A 20,901-nucleotide genomic window follows, 5' to 3' on the forward strand; every position below is an offset into this window, starting at 1 on the left:
AATGCACTGTGCCATATCTGCGTTCTGTTCCTTTCATAAAAGTTCTTCCAGCCTTAGTCCCAGACTTGTTGTTTCATGTACAGTGTCTCAAGCGTTGATGTGCTGAAACATGTGCCTTACATATTCTTAGAAAGAAATGGGTCAGCAAAAGTGAACCGAAACAAACCAGTTTGTGGAAGAACTACAGTAACTAGTTTCAGTGTAAATGCAATGGCTGATTTTTTTTTTATTTTTTTTTGCCAGCTATTTTTTTATCTGCTCTTGAATCATTTTGAGAGGTATAGTCTGGATCTTCAGCAAAGGGATGATGTCTATATTAATTTTGGTATATTAAGGCCCATGGGACTCGGTTCATTCCAGAAAATACAGTTCTGTGGCCAGTGGTTGTAATGAGGTCCAGAGGGCATAACTTCACTTCAACATAGCTATGCTAAGGAGTGTGTGTTTGTTGTGATAATTGGGCCTACAGATTTACCCTAATTGTGAGCTCAATTGTAAAAAGTATATAAAAGTTCATAAGATATTACAGTAACCTATAACAAATGTTGATGGAAAAAGTTTTCAGTAATAAATGTTATAAACCGGTGCAAGAAAACCATACAGAGAAGCAAAAAAAGCCATGTTAATATACCTCAAGGACGATGTTGCAATCAGGTTTGTTAAAAACAAAAGCTGTGGAACCAGAATTGATGTGTTGGATATTAGGCCCAATGGATGGACAAAATATAATGCAAGGATGGGCTATTCCACCCATCATTCCCTTTTTGGGTATTAAAAGAAAGACATTTCAGGGCAGTGGGCAGGGGGGATATGGAAGAATAGACAGAGGCTACTGGAGCGAGCTTCACCATCCCAGTTGCCACACCCACCATTTCCTGCGACCCCAGACCTCCTTCATCCTAATCCTGAGGGATGTCCTGACCAGACCGGGCCAGAGAGAGGGATCTAGATAACATTGCCACCTCTACTGGTTCCATCTGAATCCTATACACCTCCTGGGATGAAGTGGGACACCTGTTATTGGGCTTAATACAGGGATAACTGGATGGAATTTAATGGTCTGTGTTGTATAGGAGGTCAGACTAGATAATTGAATGGTGTCTACTGGCCTTAAAAATACAGAAATCTTAAACAAGGAAGCTAAGTTTAGTGCCCAGAATAAGGTTACCAAGACTCAAAGAAAACCTCTATTTTAAGGAATCTAATCCTTGCTTCAAGGGAGGAGCAATTTTGCCGCCTAATGTAATGTTTCTTCAGCCTGGGCATACTGTGTCTCTGAGAGGCCAATGATAAAAGTCAACACTTAGTTCCCACCCTGAAGCATGAAATCTAATTGCTTGGGCTTGGCAAGAAACTTTCCTAGTGGAAATTAAACTTTTTCCATAGTTGTACAACACAGGGATTTTACACCTTCCTTTGAAGCATCTTGGTGTTGCCACTGTCACAGACAGGATATCAGCCTGAATGGACCACTGGCTGGTTTGATCCAGTGTGGCTGTCCTGAGCTGCTGCCTGCTCTAGTTAGTGCACCTCCTACTGGACTGTTTGAAACGGCCAGTATGTAGTAGCTAGTAACTTGTTCCCTCAGAATTTACCCAGAACAGGGCACTCAGCATTTCTGCTACTTCATGTCCCTCAGAGGAACCCAGCTAAATCTACTGACAGGTAGAGAATATAGGATTTATTTGGCTCCTGGTATGAATGGGACTGAGGTGATACCTTTTCCCATCATCTCTGAAAATCAGATCCTCAACTACCCCCATTTCCAGTCTAAAAAGAGACTTTGCTTTCACTCAGATGCTAAGGCCTCCATCAACATTCATTGTCCCAAGGGCGTCGAAACAGGCGCAAGTGACTTCTCATCTTTCCTTGACTAAGATAAATTCCATGCTCATTTTTCCTTTACCCCATAACACCAGTCATCAAGGCCCATCTTGAGAGGACTCCAGGACGAATAGAACCAGTTCCTAGTGGTAGACACAAGATTACATCTTATGCTGTCTCACATCTTCCAAGTGCAAATTAGAGTTAGACTTTAGATCCTCTTTATGTTACCACCAGCTCTATGGTAACTATTATTCTTCCTAGCTTTTCATAGAATATCAGGGTTGGAAGGGACCTCAGGAGGTCATCTAGTCCAACCCCCTGCTCAAAGCAGGACCAATCCCCAACAATTTTTTTTTGGCCCCAGATCCCTAAATGACCCCCTCAAGAATTGAATACTCACAACCCTGGGTTTAGCAGGCCAATGCTCAAACGACCGAGCTATCCCTCTCCCTATCTGGATCTGGCCTGTTATGGTCTTAGGAAAGGTAACAGCAGCCAAACTCCAGTTAGCACAAGTTAAACTTTTTGATCTGGTTGCACTAGGACTTTCTGCTGTAACTCAAAATCTAAGTTTAAGGAAAGTACCATGAGCTAGAAGCAAGCTATGAAGAATAATTTATGCTGCAGCCTATGACTGCAAAATCATAGCTGTACTTTGAAATGCTTCTAGGCACTGGATGTGGCTACAAAGCAGTCAAGAAGATGGAGTATCTAAGGCAATGGGTATTTTACACTCCATAATAAAACAGAAGTATGATCTCTACAGTTTTAGTATGAAGCAGCTTCATATTTCCCTGTCCCTGATATAATTTGCAGAACTAGAATGTTAGGAAATGGTTTACTTTGTTCTGTAGACATGTACTGTCTGGTACAAAAGTCTCCCATTTTAGCCATGCTGTGGTTTTAACAGCCAAACCCGTGAGTATGTTGAAAGTATTTTTTATATAATTTTATTCATGTATTTTAACAACTTTGTTCCGAATCCTCTTGTTCCAGAGCTGTCTGAACTTCATGTAACTCTTGGTAAATCTCCACATTTAAACATAGCAGCTCCTACAGCATTTTGTTTGAAATAATGCTACCCTAAGAACTTCAGCTTCATCCGTGCATAGCTTATATACTGCATGTGTTAGGTAGTCCTTGTAGATTGGGCCCAAGTAGCTCACTATGTGAGGGGTGGAGAGGAGTCCAATCAGTGAGCTAGTTCCTATACTGTATAAATATGTTGCTTTGACCATGTCACCCCTCTCTTTGAATCCCTCCACTGGCTTCCCCTTCTCTATTGCATCAAAAAAAAGCTGCTTGTATTCACTTTCAAGGACCTTCACCGTTAATCCCCAGCCTACCTGTCATCTCTCGTTAGCTATCGAGCTGTCAATGGGCTCACTTCAAATCAGTTCATGATGCAAGTCTCCATTGCCCATGTGTTAATTTTACAAACAAACATCTTCATGCTTTCTCCCATGCTGCCTCACCATGCTTGGGGAGATGCTCCCCTTACACATCCACGAAGTTACCTCTTTATCCACTTTCAGATCTTTCCTCAAAACTCTCCTTTGCTGTGATGCAGGTTAAAAAAAAAAAAAAGTGACAATGGCTAGGCTGCTGCTGTGCTGAGACCACTTCCCATCATATTGACCAATGCTGTCTGATTGTTCATCTCTACTCCTTTGTCTTTCTATGTCCACCTGTTGCCTCTTGTTTCTTACTTAGATTGTAAGCGCTCTGGGGCAGGGACCATCTTTTTGTTCTGTGTTTATAGAGCTCTTTGCGCAGTGGGTTCCTGGTCCATGACTGGGTCAGAAAAGACCAGTTTGTTATGCATTTTCAACTCCTGTGTTTCACAGACCTGCTTAGTTCTTCATTCCCACTAACAGCTCATCGAATCTCTTCTTACATCTCTCCAATAAGGTTGCAGTTCTGTCACTCAAGGAATCAATTCTGAAGCACTTAGCGGAGAGAAAAGTGATCAGGAACAGTCAGCATGGATTCACCAAGGGCAACTTGTGCCTGACTAACCTAATTGCCTTCTATGATGAGATAGCTGGGTCTGTGGAAAGCAGTGGATGTGTTATTCCTTGACTTTAGCAAAGCTTTTGATACGGTCTCCCACAGTATTCTTGCCAGCAAGTTAAAGAAGTATGGGCTGAATGAATGGACTATCAGGTAGATAGAAAGCTGGCTAGATTTCCCCCCCACCCCCCGGCGCGGCGCGGGTCTCTCCAGCTAGAGGTGCCGTGTCTACCATAAGAAACTTTTCCTAAAATTTCAATAAATTGCTACCACAAGTTTAGCTCCAGCAATGGCAGCATTGGGGTGGGAGCCCAAGTCTAAACAGGGCTGCAGGCAGATGCTGGTATTTTAGGCACTGTGTAAACGAACATTCTCCAGAGTGGCTCTATGCAATGCAGTGGTTAAATAGCTTCCTTGAGACCTGTTTACAGGTGGGTTCCTACTATTGCTACCACTAGTGTGAACAAAGCAAAGGAGACTAGCATCCAAAGAAGAGCTGAGGTCTGCAGTCTCCAGGTGGAGGCAGAGTGTGACTGTCAGGCATTGCATGTTGGTGAATTTCTGGGGTCTGAGGGACAGTTTTTTTTGAGGGAATTGAGGGTGCGTTTTATTTTCCTTCCTTCATTTTCTCCGCCCCGCCCCCTGGATAGTTGAACTCCATATCACAGCCAAAAAGGGCTATGGAGAGTGTGTATGTGGAAGGGGTATCTGCCTTTCCTCTTTACCCATAGCATTCTTCTCTAACCCAGTTCTCATGTCAGTTGTTCTGCGTATCTGTGTTTGAAGGATTGTTGGGTTGGTTGGTTTGTTTTCTGTGTGTTGTTTTTTGAAGAAAGAGGAATGGGAATCCTGATAAAGAGGAGCAAAGCAAGCCAGCAGTTGGTAAAAGCTCGCCCTCCCTTCGTAAAGCATGGTACCTCTGACAGAGAGGTGACTACATCTGTGCCTTAACAATAGAGGTGGCAAGCTAGGTCCATTATCGAAGTAACTGTGTTGGAGATGTGGGCTTGCTTCTGGTGCACAGTTGTGTTGCTTCATCCTGCCAGAATGGCAATTCAGGAGCAACTTCAGGATTCAATTGCATAGACCAAGGGTGACCAGACAGGTGGCAATCTAGACTGTCCCCCTACTATGTGTGAACACAGATGAGGTTAAAAGAAAGCTGCAGCTTTCATCACCCTTTTCCTGATAAATCAAGGTAGCCTTGGTGTCATCCATGAAGTCCTGTGTTAACCCTACCCTGGCTAGAAGATAAAATGTGGAAATGATAATCAGCTAGTTGGGGTAAGTACTGAATAAACAGAAAGGCCAGGCTAAGTAAAGAGGTGACCACGACTTCACGCTAGGATTCTCAAGGGTGTTGCAATCCCCACTGAAGGGCATGGTGTAAAACTGACTCTTGAGATATTATATTGCAAACTCTGTTTCTGCATAAGTTTTGTTATACTCCATATCTGACCTTTCCATATGTTAATTTGCTTTATCAACCTCCATCAACCTTCAGACGTCTGACTCATTGACTTGTTGAATTCATACAGGTTGGTAATCTAAAAGGGGACCTGCTAAGTATTTTTTTTCTTTAATTGGGCTTGTGCCCCCTCTTGCTTCTTTCTGATGGATAAAGAAAGCCTAAAAGTATGATTGGGATTTCCTTTAAAACTTTTTCCTGCTTGTTGTCAACCCCTAGAGCAAGGTTCTCAACCTTTTACATCCCATTACAGCCTTTAACATGGCCAGACCGCTGTGGGTCTCTCTTGCTATTTAGCAATATAGAAAGGACAGGGTGGTCAAAGCTTCCAGACTGAGAACATGACTCTAGAGACATCAGCAAGGTCAACTGTGGTCTTTCCTGGAGTTTCTGGAAGACCTGTCTTGCAGGCTGTTGATAGTTACCCCTTCAATTAAGGCATAAGAGGTAAGGGCTGCTCAACTTTCACTCTCTCTCTTGTGGTGGTCCTATTTCATTAGTTATCCAGGATTCTATCAGATCATGATCACTTCCTCTGGGAACTCGGGAGGAAGTGATCATGATCTGACAGAATTCAAGATGCTATGGAAAGGAGAAATAGTAGGCAAGATCCCGTGGAAAGACCAATTAGGAAGAAAAGGGGTTGAAGGGGCAAAAAGGCCTAATATTAGAGGCTCAACATCAAGTTATTCTGATGTGGAGGAAAGGTAAGAAGCAGCACAGGAGACAATATGGCTGCCCAAGGAGCTTTTTAGCGATCTAAAATCCAAAAGGGATCCCTAGAGGAAATGGAAGGAGAGGCACGTCACTAAGGATGTATACATGGGAAATGCATGAACATGTTGGGACCAAGTCAGGAAAGCTAAGGCAAGAAACGAAATACAACTGGCAAGAAGTGTTAGAGGCAACAAGAAGGGGTTCTCCAAATACATCAGACAAAAAAGAAAGATCAGGGATGGTGTGGGCTTGCTGCTCAATGGAGAAGGTGAGCTGGTAATGGGAGACAAGAAGGCAGAACTGCTCAATGCTTACTTTGCTTCAGACTTCACACAAAAAATAAAGTGACCAGACAACTAGTGAAGTTACCATAGACAACAAAGGGGAAGAAATGGAGTTTGGGATAAGTAAAGAACATGTCAGATCTTTTGCTTATTTGAATGAATTCAAGTCAGCAGGGCCTGATGCTATTTAGCCTGGGGTGCTGAAGGAATCTCAGCACTACTGGCAATAATATTTGCAAACTCATGGATAACAGGCGAGGCCCTGGAAGACTGAAGAAGGGCTGACGTAGGGCCCATCTTTAACAAGGGGGGAAAGGAGGAGCTGGGGAACTACAGACCGGTCAGCCTGGCTTCGATACCTGGGAAGCTACTAGAGCCATGTATAAAACATTCCATCTGCAAATACCGGGAGGATGGAGGGTGATCACTAGCAGCCAGCATGGCTTTACCATCATACCAAACCAGCTGGATTTCCTTCTTTGACAGGGTAACTGGTTTGGTACACGGGGAATGTGGTGGACATAAAAAGATGGAGAAAAGTTGTTCTCTTTTGCCACATAGGGCAGAACAAGAGGTAATGGGTTCAAACTACAAGATAGCAGATTTAGATTAAATCTCAGGAAAAAGTCCTAACTGTAAGAACAGTAGGACAATGGAATAAACTGCCTACAGAAGTTGTGGAATCTCCTTCACTGGAGGCTTTCAAAAAAAGAGGTTGAGCCATCTGTCTTGGATGGTTTAGACACAACAAATCCTCTATCTTGGCAGGGGGTTAGTCTAGATTACCCTTGCGGCTCCTTCTAACCCTATGGCGTTAAAGTACATCACGCTACAGCACACTTTATTTTTGGCAGTGTGTAGGCAGAAACCTCTCAGGCCTTAATGCGTATAAAGAAGCAAAAAAGGGAACAAGCAGCGTTCCCTGTAAACTGTGCATGCATGTGGCCACGCAGCAATCTTTTGTATACCACACGTCACAAACTGTGTCGCTTCCCGATTGCCTCCCATGGCCCCTTGCAGAAGTGCTTTGACCTCTGCAAAGAGACTCCGGGGAGAGTGGAAACCTGTTGCTCTGTACTGAGGCAGCTAGAACCTAGCCTGATTGTCTGTCTGACCTGTGCCTAACCCCATGCTGTCTTGGCACGGGTGTGAGAGACCCGCCAAATGGTGGCATTGATCCTGCCTCCAAGATGCCTCTTGTTCCCTTGGGCTGGCCCACCTCTGCTCCAACAGGCTCTTCCCTCCCCCCTGTGTGGAAGCCTGAGTGCCAGTGGGGCTGGGTGAGGACTGGATCTTCTTTATTCTGCTGGGGCTGCTCTTGTGTTCTGGGCCAGTGCCAGCTGGGGGAATGGGCTGCACCGTGTGTGTGTGTGTGTGTGTGTGGCGGGGGGGGGAGGGGCGGGCAGGGTACAGTGTAAGCAGAAGAGCAAGTCCTGTTGGTGGGGGTAGGGGGTTTGGAATGGTATCAGCCAGAGGATTAGGCCCTGGTGGGCATGACCGGGTTTGGTGTCAGCCAGGGGAGTGAGTCCTGTGGGTGTGTGGGGCTGGGTATGGTATCAGCCAGCAGAGTGGGCCCCAGGAGGGTGACTGGGTACTATCAGCCAGGGGAACGGACCCTGGGGTGGTGTGGGGTAGCTGGGTACGGTGTCAGACAGGGGAACGGACCTTGGGGTGGGGTAGCTGGGTACGGTGTCAGCCAGGGGAACGGACCCTGGGGTGGTGTGGGGTAGCTGGGTACGGTGTCAGCCAGGGGAACGGACCCTGGGGTGGTGTGGGGTAGCTGGGTACGTTGTATCAGCCAGGGGAACGGACCCTGGGGTGGTGTGGGGTAGCTGGGTACGTTGTATCAGCCAGGGGAACGGACCCTGGGGTGGGGTAGCTGGGTACGTTGTATCAGCCAGGGGAACGGACCCTGGGGTGGGGTAGCTGGGTACGGTGTCAGCCAGGGGAACGGACCCTGGGGTGGGGTAGCTGGGTACGGTGTCAGCCAGGGGAACGGACCCTGGGGTGGGGTAGCTGGGTATGTTGTCAGCCAGGGGAACGGACCCTAGGGGATGTGGCTGGGTACGGTGATGCTTGGGGATGTTGGCTGGGCACTGTCAGCCAGGGAGGAGGACCGTTGGGTGGGTAAGGGGGTGGTTAAGTTCAGCCAGGCAGGTGGGCTGTGTGGGGTGGCCAGGTAGGGTGTTCGCTAAAGGCACTGGACCTATCTCTCCCTGTGCCCAGGGTGGGCCCTTGGGTGTGTAAGGGGGCTGCGTTGGACAACAGTTCCATGTGGTGGAAATGTTTGGGGCCTTGTTGTCTTTTTGGGGGCCCTTCCTCCTCTTGGGCTTAGCAAGGATACGCTCAGTCTTGTCCAGGGTGGGGTGGGGGGCAAGGTCAGGTGTTGCAAGAAAGTCAGACAGTGATCCTGATCCCAGAGAGTCTTATTAACATTTCCCTACACCGTCCCCCACCTCCACCCCATCTCTCTGCAGTCCAGAAGTGGACGTACGGGGGCCTGGACACCAACATCTAGCCTAGTCCCCTTCATAGTTTGTGTGCCCTCCCATAGAGAGATTTTCTTCAGTTAGTGCATACAATTACAGCAGTGCAGCTGGGAGTTCAGTGTAAGAAGACTTAACAAAAAGACATTGGATGATGACATACTGCAGCATCTTCACCAGACTACAAACCCTGTTCTTCTACTGTGACGCTTCCTTCCCCCTCCAAAAGAGTCCAGCCTCTGCAGACTAAAGTGGTGAGAAAATTTATAAAGCAAACATAAGAATGGCCATGCTGGGTCAGACCAAGGGCTTGTCTACACTACAAAATTAGGTCGAATTTATTAGTCAACCTGTAGCCTCCAAATTTACAAAATCAATGGTGTATGTCCCCACTATGCATGTTCCATCGGTGGAGCGCATTCCCACTACCACGGGTAGCATCGACTTACAGAGCGATGCACTGTGGGCAGCTATCCCACAGTTCCTGCTGCCGATTGGAATTCTGGGTTTGGCTCCCAATGCCTGATGGGACAAAAACATTTTCGTGAGGTGTTTTGGGTACATATCGTCAGCCTCCCATGATGCACTTAGCTCCTCCCTCCCTCCCTGAAAGCAACGGCAAATAATCGTCACTCCTAGGCCTGGGTTACTCGTGCGGACACCATAGCACAGCAAGCATGGACTCCGCTCAGCTGTACTCTGTTGTTGTGAGCGTTGCAAACACCTCACGCATTGTCCTGCAGTATTTGCAGAGCCTAGCCAGGAGCAACCGTGTGAAAGAATGTGATGCCACGCAAATAGCAGTGCTGGAAGCCGTGGAATGGAGCAATTCGCACCTACTGGCAGTGGCAGCCGGGCTTGTTGACACAGTGGAACACCTCTTCTGGGCCAGGGAAACAAGCACAGCCTGGTGGGACCACATCGTGATGTAGGTATGGGATGAGGAGCAGTGGTTGCATAACTTTCGAATGCATAAGGCCATTTCATGGAACTTTGCGAATTGTTTTCCTCAGCCCTGAAGCACAGAAATACCAAAATGAGACCTGCTCTGACAGTTGAGAAGAGAGTGGCGATAGCTCGCAACACCAGATTGCTACCGGTCAGTCGGGAATCAGTTTGGAGTGGGTAAATCTACCATGGGGGCTGCTGTGATCCAAGTAGCTAGGGCAATCAATTCACTTCTGCCAAGAAGGGTAGTGACTCTGGGAAACGTGCAGGACATAGTGGATGGCTTTGCCACGATGGGGTTCCCTAACTGTGGTGGGGCGATAGATGGAATGCACATTCCTATCTTGGCACCAGACCACCTTGCCAAAGAGTACATAAACCGTAAGGGGTACTTCTCAATGATGTTGCAAGAGCTAGTAGATCACGGGTCGTTTCACCGACATTAACGAGGGATGGTCAGGAAAGGTACATGACGCGCACATCTTTAGGAACTCCGGACTCTTCAGAAAGCTGCAAGAAGGAACTTTCTTCCCAGACCAGAAAATTACCGTTGGTGATGTTGAAATGCCAATAGTTATTCTTGGAGACCCAGCTTACCCCTTGTTCCTGTGGCTCATGAAGCCGTACACAGGCAGCCTGGACAGCAGTAAGGAGCAGTTCAACCACAGGCTGAGCAAGTGCAGAATGGTGGTAGAATGTGCCTTTGGACATCTAAAGGGGCACTGACACATTTTACTCACTAGGTTAGACCTCAGCGAAAGCAATATTCCTATTGTTGCTGCTTGCTGTGTTCTACATAATATCCGTGAAAGTAAGGGGGAGAAGTTTCTGGTGGGGTAGGGGTTGAGGCTAATCGCCTGGCTGACAATTATGAGCAGCCAGACACCAGGGCAATAAGAAGAGCACATCAAGGCGCACTGCGCCTCCGAAAGGCTTTGAAAACCAGTTTCATTAATGATCCAACACTGATGTGACAGTTCTGTGTGTTGTTCCTTACTAGCCTGCCCCCTTCTTCACGTGTACTGCCCTGTAAACTAAACCCCCACCAACCACTCTGTGCACAGTGAATAAAGAGCCCCTTGTCCTCAGCTCATGCATTTTTATTATGCTAACAAACACTGAACAGAGACAGCAATGATAACCAGGTAAGGGCCTGATAACAGAGAGGGAGGGGCAAGGACACATAGCTAATTACAATTGTACTGTCTAGCAATCAAAGCTGTAGGAATGAGAGCTTTCTGCTCCATGAACCATCCCCTGGAGTTGAGTTCAAGGGATAACGGAGCTCTCTGCCTGCACATTCTAGGACATCTGGGAGAGGAGCAGGGGCGGCGCTATGTATTTTGCCGCCTCAAGCACGGCAGTCAGGCAGCCTTCAGTGGCGTGCCTGCGGAAGGTCCACTGGTAACACAGATTCGGCAGTATGTCTGCGGGAGGTCCACCGGTCCCATGCCTTTGGCATACCCACCGCCAAATTGCCGCCGAAACCGTGGGACTGGTGGACCTCCCGCAGGCATGCCGCCCTCACGGCAACTGGCAGGCCGCCCCCCGCGGCTTGCTGTCCCAGGCACGTGCTTGGTGCGCTGGTGCCTGTAGCCGCCCCTGGAGAGGAGGATATAGAACTTGGTGAGGAGGGCAGCTGGTTCATCATTGGGTGCAGCGGGACTCTAAGGTCTAGCTGCCTTTCCTGCACCTCAACCTGTTTGCTCCCCCATAAGCTGCAACATCTCCTCTTGTGTGTTACGCTCTTCTTCCCTGCTTGCTTTCCTGCCCTCTTGGTTGATGTGCATGCTCTCTGAGAGTGTGAGCCTCCATGCATGCAGCTGGGCCCTGTTGGCCTCAGAGGAACGCATCAAATCACAGAACGTGTCTTCCCTTGTCCACTTTCTTCGCCTTCTAATCTGGGACAGCCTTTGTGCTGGAGTGGAGGAAGCACCCAGAGAAAATGTTGCAGTTGCAAGGAAAACATACATTGTTGAAAACAAAAGGTAACTCCTGCAATGAATGAAATACTTCACAGCAGTAAATACATTCCCTGAGGTACTCGGCCTGCCAGTAAGGTACAACACATGGCAGAGCGCTGGGCAGCAGATTTCGGTGTGCAGGCAGGCATGCTAAGCACACACGAAAGGGTAGGAGATGTCAGGGCACACCCGGGGACACTTCTTAGTGTGGAAACTTTTGGCACATAAACAGGCTTTTCCGGGAAGCACCCTTTTCGTGGCTGCACTGTCCGCCACTGTATCCCTATTGTTTACCTCAAATTAAACATTAACCACAATTGCATTTAACGCCTGTAGTGTTATTACAAGTGTGCACTCACCAGAGGTGCCTTCCCCACCAGCGGGTCCTGGGAGGGAATTGGCTCCAGCGTTAGGAAAAGGTCCTGGCTGTTGGGGAGAATGGATCCTCTGCTTGTCTGCTGCACATTCTCCTCCTCCTCCTCTTCTTCATAAACAGTGTCCTCCTTGTTGTTGCCTGTGGCTACCTGGCTCCCCTGGGAGGTAGCCATGGAGAGTGTTGGGGTACTGGTGGGGTCCCCGCCTAGAATCGTGTGCAGCTGCTCATAGAAACGGCATGTCTGTGGCTCAGCACCAGAGCGACTATTCGCCTCCCTTGTCTTCTGGTACGCTTGCCTGAGCGCCTCTATTTTCACATGGCACTGCTGTGTGTCCCTGGTATAGGCCCCCCTCCCTCTCATGCCATTTTGGCATAGATATCAGCATTTCTTCTGCTGGTTCGGAGCTCTGCCTGCACAGACTCTTCTCCCCATACAACAATCAGAGTCAGTGTCTCCTGTATGCTCCATGCTGGAGCACGTTTGCGTACCTGTACAGCCATGGTCAGCTGTGGTGGTGAGCTCTCCATGCTGATCAAACAGGAAATTAAATTAAAAAGTTCCTGAGGCTTTTCCTGTTTTCCTGGATGAAGTGCAGTGGCGTTGAAAGCGCTGTCCAGAGCGGACACATTGGGACACCTCCCGGAGGCCAAACAAGTCAAAATACACTGTGCTGTGTTTACACTACCCCTAATTGAACCTGGGAAGGTCGAATCTAGCGCTACTCCTCTCCTTGAGGTGGAGTACAGGCGTCAATTTTAAAAACTCTTTAGGTTGGTGGGAAGGGCTCTGTAGTGTAGACAAGCACATTATAAATTGGACTTAAGGCGGGGAATGTCGATCTAACAACATAGTGTAGACCAGCCCAAAGGTGCATCTAGCCCAGTATCCTGTCTTCTGATAGTGGCCAGTTCCAGGTGTTTCAGAGGGAATGAACAGAACAGGGACTCAAGTGATCCATCCCGTCATCCACTCCCAGTTCCCAGGTGTTTTTGTGAGATGCTTACTGTGTGGTGGGCATAGAAGCCTAGATCAATGAACATACACATAGTAATAAATATTTTAAGGTCAGTCAGTGAAAACACTGACAACTAACTGGTGCTCTATAGAATCATAGAATATCAGGGTTGGAAGGGACCTCAGAAGGTTATCTAGTCCAACCCCCTGCTCAAAGCAGGACCAATCCCCAGACATATTTTTACCCCCGTTCCCTAAGTGGCCCCCTCAAGGATTGAACTCACCACCCTAGGTTTAGCAGGCCAGTGCTCAAACCACTGAGCTATCCTTCCCCCGTTGCCCAAAGGCCTCTGTGAATAATAAATCTAAATGAAGCTGCAAAATGAATGGTGAGGGTAGGCACCCAGAAAATCTGATAAATGAGAATGGGGAATACCCCTTGTTTGGTATTGCACAAAAAGTCTACAAGACTGCTGCTGCTGTTTAATGTCACAGGACAGAGAATTTCAGCCTCATGTACCCACAGTGGGAAAGGCCCTGCCTCCTGTTATGTGTGAATGACTCATGATAGCTAACACTGCAGTCTCTCCCACTTCTGTCTGCCTTCAGGACAGAACACAAAGATGTTGCAGCAACTCTGAGTGTCCCAAAGGATCTTGGTCTGAGGGAGGAGATTGCAGACAGCCGTCCCTGTTTAACTTACTGCTGGACTATTGTTGCAAGAGGTCTGACCTTGAGATCTTGGACTGGGAACCTGTCATATGGTGTGGCAGAGAGCTAGGAATCGAACACCAGGAATGTTATTGAGCAACTTCATCTCTCTGTATCCTGGTTTCTCTCTGTGTAAAACGGTGGTAACATTTACTGACCTACCAGGACTGGATGAGAGTTAATATTTGCAAAGCACTTTGAAGATGAAATGCACTATAGAAATACTAAGTATTTATACATTTTACACTTAGTGCTCTTTGCAAGAATTGTTTTGTAGAATTGTTCTGACTACTTGTTTATAAGGCCATGTCTACGCTGGAGAAATTACCCACGTAGCGGCTCTATGCCGATGCGAGAGAGCTCTCCCGTCAACATAATTAAACCACCCTCAACGAGCAGTGGTAGCAATGTCAGTGGGAGAGTGTCCACATCAGCGCTTCTGACGGTGTAACGTATGTTGCCTGGGGGTGTTTCTTTCACACCCCTGAGCAACACAAGTTATACTGACAAAAGTGCTAGTGCAGACATAGCCTACGTAATTGAAGGTTTTAAAGTCTTGTATGAAAAAGTGGCACATATGTGTCATTTTTTCCAAATGACTGTATAACCAGATGAATTTCTAGTTACCATAGAAGTACTGACTGTGAGGTGATGTCTAATAATACTTAACCCCTTTCATCATCATCTTTTTTACCTGAAGGTGCTGTACAAACATTAGCTTAATCATCCCAACACCTCTGGGAGGTGTAAGCCTTCTTACATGAGTTAGTTTAGCAATAATCTTCTTTGGCCAGTCACCAATAAGCATGTGAAAAGAGAAAGTTAAGCAAAAAGTTCAGAGGATTTGGATGGCCAGAGAGAAAGTCACTTTAAAATCAAGTGCAGTGACTTCTGGGATTAAACTTATCATTCAAAAGCATAGCTGCTCTCTATTTCCTCTCCCTCCCGACGGTTGAGTGTGATGTGACTGTTGGTATGCCCATGCCGAGGGAAGGATATTTGTAACAGAGTTGTAAAAAGAACAACAGAGGGTCCTGTGGCACCTTTGAGACTAACAGAAGTATTGGGAGCATAAGCTTTCGTGGGTAAGAACCTCACTTCTTCAGATGCAAGTAAAAAGAACAGTGTCCTTAGCACAAATTTATCACTATGTCAATGGAATTGTGGGCCCTCAGCTTCCTAGGATGAGGCCCTAAGCTTCTAACCATGGAGCTCAACGGGTGGTAACTTAGACCAGCTGCAAGCATTTTATACCACTGTATCTTCTAGCCCGGCTCTGAGCATTGCTAGATGGCTCTGGTAAAAATGTCAGCAACTGGCTTTGTCCTCTCTGTGCAAGCACTCCCGATACTGATGCCGTCAATGGAGCCACTGTGGTGGTAGTGCAGCAGGGAATGATTTTAAGAAAGATGCCAGTGCAGCCCCAGCCCTAGGTTCAAGGGCTAAACGCCTTTGGGGAAAGGTGCAATGGTGTGTGACCTCCTACCTCATCCCTAGCCAACACACTGGAGGCCATGTCCTGTGACATGTTCCAACACGTTCTTACAATGTCTCTTGCTTCTAAATGTTTGCACACTATAAAAAGACACAAGGAATATGTATAGCTATCAGTGAGTCTGATTGTTAAATATTTCTTTTAAATATACTAAAGTCATTATGTGCACTTTAAAAAGGGAACTTCAATTCCTAGAAATTAGGGAAAAGACTTATAAGGTCATGGAATTCATCCGCATGATCGTTCCCTACAATGTCCTCTCCAGGGCTTTCTCCAGTCATGTCTTAAATGACCCCAATGATAGGGCCTCCATCTGTTCTCTTGAGAGAGGATTCCACGGGCTAAAAGATTTCACTGTTGGGAAATTTTTCCTAATATACTACCTATAGTTTCCTTTGATTTCTTCCCAGTAGTCCTACTTCGATTCCTGTGTATCACTCCACATAATTCCTCTCCTTCCTTGTTGTTTGCATCCCTGCAAATACTTGTAAATGGTTATCGTACCCCTCTTGGATCCTGGGCCAAGCTATACATATTTAATTAGTTTACTTTTTCCTCAATAATAAATACCTCCAGCTGTAATTACTATCACTCTTCTCTAAATTCACTTTCTAAAAGAAAAGTATTTTTCCTTGGATTACAGCTGGCACTAAAGGAAAAAGGCGTGAGCAGACTTTATAGAAGCACAATTGCGAAGTTTATTTCTTCATAGCAGAGACACAGCTGCAGATCAAAATAACTGGGAAAAGAGGCGTATCCTGTATAAGGAGCAGCAACAATCCACAGCATGACTGACCTCTCTGCCCTGTTTTTAGCCTCTCTCCTGTAGCAGTCTGCAAAACGACTTGAATCAACTTCATAGCTTGTGAAAAAAGTTTAGGATCCCAAATCATTAGCACTGCATATTTATACACGTAAAAATGATAAATATAGCTACGCTTTATAGCAAAAGGTTTGAAAATCACTTCTTCCTTTATTTACCTGCCAAGTCCCAAGTCCAGGATTCAGTGTCTTCCATGCAAGAGTTGACGAGATCACAAATGCCTGGAGCATTGGAGGAAACTGCTCTCTTCTCTGTTTTAGGTATTTGATGTCATCAACTGAGGCAGAGGAAACATGGAATCCTGAACTTGGGGCTTGGCAGGTATGTAAAGGAGGAACTGATTTTCAGACCTTTAAAAAAATCCCAAATCCTACATTACTTATATATCTGATCTCTCAGGTGCCTCATGCTGTGGCGTTCCTGCCCTTCAGTTTCACCGATTTAAACATCGATTGGATGTGCTTTTCGCAAAAACCGCAGACCGAAGCTAAACAAAATAAATATGACTTGCTTCTTACCCTTAAGGTGGCTAGATTCAGGCAGTGACTGGCCCTGAAAGAAGCAAAAGAGAAAAAGTGCCTCTTTGAGCAAAGAGCTGCAACTGGACCTATGGTGTTTCCAATTAATTTCCAGCAGCAGATGTTTCTCAGCTGATCATAACAGGGGTGGTAGGGCACAGGATAACAGGTGAGATTTTCAGATACCTGGCATCAAATCCTGGCTCCAGTGAAGTCAAAGAGAATTTTTCCAATGACTTTGGGGCCAGGATTTCACCCTTGGGTCTTAGACTTCTCAGGACTCATGCAGCATATTATAGAATATCTACTATTTTACATTAATTAAGGCTCACATTCACCCTCAGAGATGGGTGAGTTGAATTATTCCCATTGTACAGCTCTCTGGAAGCACAGACAAAGGGTCTTGCCAAGGTCCATTTGTTGTCAAAGGTAGGATTGGAAAGTGGGAGTCCTGCCTGGCAGTTGCCTGCTCTAATTACTGGAGAATACAGCTAGCTGTGTAAGGTGAGATGCTAATGTAATGGTCTGAGCACAGCCTAGAGAATCAGAACTCATGAGTTCTAACCCAGACTCTGGTACTGACTTGCAGTGTGCGTTTGGGTAGTAAGTCACTTGGGCTGAAAGTTTCAAGTGCCCGCTACTTTTGGGTACATCAGTTTGAGTGACCAACCAGAGACACATCGGGCCTGGCTTTCAGAAGCACTGAGCACCTGCAGCTTCCTTTGAAGCCAACTGCAGTCGTGCATGCTTGACACCACTAAACAACAAGCCCTAATGTGGAAAAGTTGGTTTCCTATCATTATGGATATTTTTGTAAATTTTGGCATCAGTCTCTCCGTACCTCAGATACTTGTATTTGAAGTAAGTAGAATAACAAACAGTCCTGTGTGGTAGGTGTGAATATTAATGAAATAATGTGTCAAACTCTGGTAAATTCATTCAACCCCAGTAGGGGCAGAAGAGTTGCACAGACATAACTGAGGGTGCAAATTTGCCCTGGCTCATAAAGCTCTTTGAACAAAAAAGAGCTTATTATTGTAACGATGTGACTGATATTTGTCCTTTAATTCCAAAAGATTGCTCTGTCGATAATTTCTGTTGTCTTAATAAAAATATTGGCATTCACCTTTAATAGAAGTTCTGCTTTTTAATAAATGTAGTTTCCTAATACTGAATGCATTATTTCTTGCCCAGATGTAATTTCCATTAAGTACAAAGGAATTATACCCAGCAACTAAGACAGAAAATATCATATCTATATATTCTCTATATAAATCCATGGTATGTCCACATCTTGAATACTGTGTGCAGATGTGGTTGCCCCATGTCAAAAAAGATATATTGGACTTGGAAAAGGTTCAGAAAAGGGCAACAAAAATGATGAGGGGTCTGGAATGGCTGCCCAACAAAAAGAAGTCTTTTTTTTCACACAACACACAGTCAGGCTGTGGAACTCCTTGCCAGAGGATGTTGTGAAGGCCAAGACCATAACAGGGTTCAAAAAAGAACTAGATAAGTTCCTGGAGGATAGGTCCATCAGTGGTTGTTAGCCAGGATGGACAGGGATGGTGCCCCAGCCTCTGTTTGCCAGAAGCTGGGAATGGACGACGGGATGGATCACTTGGTGATTACCTGTTCTATTCATTCCCTCTGGGGCACCTGGCATTGGAAGACAGGATACTCGGCTAAATGGACCTTTGGTCTGACCCAGTATGGCTGTTCTTGTGCATATGTTTTAGGGTTAGTTAACATAAGTAATGAACCTGAGTGCAATTTAAGTAGCTCAGTAAAAGTTCAAACCAAAATAGCAAATTAGTCAAGGGTGAAAATGTGACCCAAAACAAGCAATCAGATTTCATTCCCATTGTGGTACTGTAGCTAAAATGATGGCCTTGAGGAGCTTAGTTGATATCAGTGTTGGTCTGGCTTTAGGGTGTGGGCATAGGGGAGTCAAACCAAACCAAGCATCCCCTACAGGACCAACAGCTTGATGTTTCTTAGGTCTTCAGTTTGAATTTCTCTATGCTAGGCAGGAGCAGCAAGGCTGGTGACTCCAGCTGATCTGCACTGGCTGTTACCAGATTAATTAGACTAAGTTGATAGTGACTGTTAGATGCACCAGAAATTGGGAGTTGCTCAATTGATGGTTGAATTGACAACTTGTCGAGGCCTTAAAGAAGAGTAATATAATTAATGCAAATCAACATGGGTTTATGGAAAATAGATCATGCCAGATTAAATTGATATTGTTTTTTGATAAGATGATGAGTTTGGTTGATAAAGGTAATAGTGTTAACATAATATACTTACACTTCTGAAAGTATATTGGTTTGATTTCTGGAAGTATGTTGGTTTGACTTATTACTATACAACATTTAGATTAAAAACTAGAATTTATGAAAATTAGCAGAGCACACATTAAATGGATTAAAAACTGGCTAGGTCTCCAAATGAATTGTAAACGGAGAACTGTCGTTGTCAGATGCCACCGGTGTGGTGCTCTGCTCTGTTCAGTGTTGATACCAGTCGGCTGCGTGCATGTTCCCTCTGTGTGCTGCCCCAGCTCTGCAGATCGCTGGCACAGCCGATCTCGAGCGAATCCCCAATGACCACAAATATCAGAGGGGTGGCCCTGTTAATCTGGATCTGTAAAAGGCAACAAGAGTCCTGTGGCACCTTATAGACTAACATATGTATTGGAGCAAAAAGAACAGGAGTACTTGTGGCACCTTAGAGACTAATAAATTTATTAGAGCATAAGCTTTCATGGACTACAGCCCACTTCTTCGGATGCATATAGAGTGAAACATATATTGAGGAGATATATATACACACATACAGAGAGCATGAACAGGTAGGAGTTGTCTTACCAACTCTGAGAGGCCAATTAAGTAAGAGGAAAAAAAACTTTTGAAGTGATAATCAAGATAGCCCAGTATAGACAGTTTGATAAGAAGTGTGAGAATACTTACAAGGGGAGATAGATTCAATGTTTGTAATGGCTCAACCATTCCCAGTCCTTATTCAATCCTGAGTTGATTGTATCTAGTTTGCATATCAATTCCAGCTCAGCAGTCTCTCGTTGGAGTCTGTTTTTGAAGTTTTTCTGTTTGTCTGACAGACCTGCGGGTGGCTATTTTACAACAGAAATAAATTTGTTAGTCTCTAAGGTGCCACAAGTACTCCTGTTCTTTTTGCGGATACAGACTAACACGGCTGCTACTCTGAAATATGTATTGGAGCATGAGCTTTCATGGGTGAATGCCCGCTGTGTCAGACCACACACTCTGATAAGGTACAAAGGCACCCGGCCAGGTTTATTGTCAAACGAAGCACAGGAATAGTTCCCCACAGACTGTACAGGACCTAGTACGAATATGTGTCCCCGGCAATGGACACAGCTCAGTCAGTGGTGGGACTCTCCACTGCCCCCTCGGCCGGACAAAGACACTGCCCCAGGGGTGCATTCTTATACACAGGTACAAACAAGTTACACATCACTCCTGACGTATCGAGGTACAACCCCTCTGCGTGTTGGGGTGCTGCCTCTCTCCTGGTACATGTTGGTTTGAACAAACAAGTCTATCCATCATATTCTCCTTTTGCCCAGTCTTTAGGATGGGTCAGCTTATTCTTGTGTGTGGAATGTGCAAGTATTGGAGTGTTTGTTTAGTACCTTTTAGGTTTGTATCTTTTTGCAGCATCAGCCCTTTCCTTGCCAGCTTCTGTGAGCAGGGCCTCCCTCTGGCTCACAGCTTCACTTTGCTCTATGTTAGCAAAGTCTTGACCATTACTTTAGTTCAGGCCTCAGGCCTCAGACTGAGCCTCTGATACCAAGGGTTTATGTTTCAGGGCCTCATCTTACTAGTCATCAAGCAGGTGTGTTTCCAGTGGAGTTCCACAGGGGTCAGTTCTTGGCCCTACAGTATTTTACATTTTGTTAAGAAAACACAAAATCCGCACTGATAAAGTTTGTAAATGATACAAAAATTGGATTAAGAGGACAGGTCACTGATACAGAATGATCTGGCTCACTTGTTAAACTGGGTGCAAGCGGTAAATATGTTCATCTAGAAACAAAGAATGTAGGCCAGACTTAGAGGATGGGGGGACTCTAGCCTGGGAAGTGTGACTCTGAAAAAGATCTGAGGGTTGTGATGGATAATCAGCTGAACATGACTCCCTTTATGACTCTGTGGCCAAAAGAGCTAATGTGATCCTGGGATGCATAAACAGGGAAATCTTGAGTATGAGTAAAGAGATTATTTTACCTCCATATTTACTGGTGTGACTGCTGCTGGAATCCTGTGTCCAGT

The 20,901-nt window shown here is 45.7% G+C and overlaps 1 protein-coding gene across 22 annotated transcripts in view; it reads left to right on the plus strand.

The window, feature by feature from the left end:
• ASXL2 (ASXL transcriptional regulator 2) overlaps positions 1–20,901 on the plus strand; it is a 244,375-nt gene that overhangs the window by 108,068 nt on the left and 115,406 nt on the right. Inside the window, exon 1 of one of the 22 annotated variants that reach the window (XM_065590069.1) lies at positions 16,370–16,388. The exons of the other annotated variants lie outside the window; for them this stretch is intronic. The gene's annotated coding sequence lies outside the window, so the exon portion shown is untranslated. Of the gene's footprint in view, positions 1–16,369; positions 16,389–20,901 lie in introns of those variants that run through there. 22 annotated transcript variants of the gene reach the window in all.

The sequence above is a fragment of the Chrysemys picta genome, chromosome 3, assembly GCF_011386835.1.
Source record: "Chrysemys picta bellii isolate R12L10 chromosome 3, ASM1138683v2, whole genome shotgun sequence".
Classification (NCBI taxonomy): domain Eukaryota; kingdom Metazoa; phylum Chordata; order Testudines; family Emydidae; genus Chrysemys; species Chrysemys picta.